The following is a 491-nucleotide window of genomic DNA, read 5'->3' as shown; positions in this document are numbered from 1 at the left end:
GGGAAAGACAGGATTAATTCCTGGTAAACAACCTCAGAGCATTTGTATGCATTCTTGCTAAGGGTAGGGCAGCATTGTATTGCCTTAACTCAGTCATCTTTATCTGCAGTTGTCATATCCCAGGGGATGGTATCAATTACTGATCCCTCCTAGGACACACACATAGTTTTAAGGCAGCTATTGAGTGGTTCCTTACTAGCAAACCCCAACAACTCAGCTTTCTGTCAGTACTACCTTACTGAAATTACAGTAGATGCTCTCTTATTTCTCACCATGCTCCACAGGTAACTCAGTCATCTTTATCTGCAGTTGTCATATCCCAGGGGATGGTATCAATTACTGATCCCTCCTAGGACACACACATAGTTTTAAGGCAGCTATTGAGTGGTTCCTTACTAGCAAACCCCAACAACTCAGCTTTCTGTCAGTACTACCTTACTGAAATTACAGTAGATGCTCTCTTATTTCTCACCATGCTCCACAGGTGAAGA

The 491-nt window shown here is 42.6% G+C and overlaps 1 protein-coding gene across 1 annotated transcript in view; it reads right to left on the bottom strand.

Moving 5' to 3' along the window:
• The window catches only part of DLC1 (DLC1 Rho GTPase activating protein), a 30,730-nt gene that overhangs the window by 13,404 nt on the left and 16,835 nt on the right, over nt 1–491 (bottom strand). The window lies entirely within an intron of this gene.

Source organism: Acanthisitta chloris, unplaced genomic scaffold (assembly GCF_000695815.1).
Source record: "Acanthisitta chloris isolate BGI_N310 unplaced genomic scaffold, ASM69581v1 scaffold9209, whole genome shotgun sequence".
NCBI lineage: Eukaryota > Metazoa > Chordata > Aves > Passeriformes > Acanthisittidae > Acanthisitta > Acanthisitta chloris.
The sequence above is the reverse complement of the archived record's forward strand: the minus strand, read 5'-3'. Positions and strand labels throughout refer to the sequence as shown.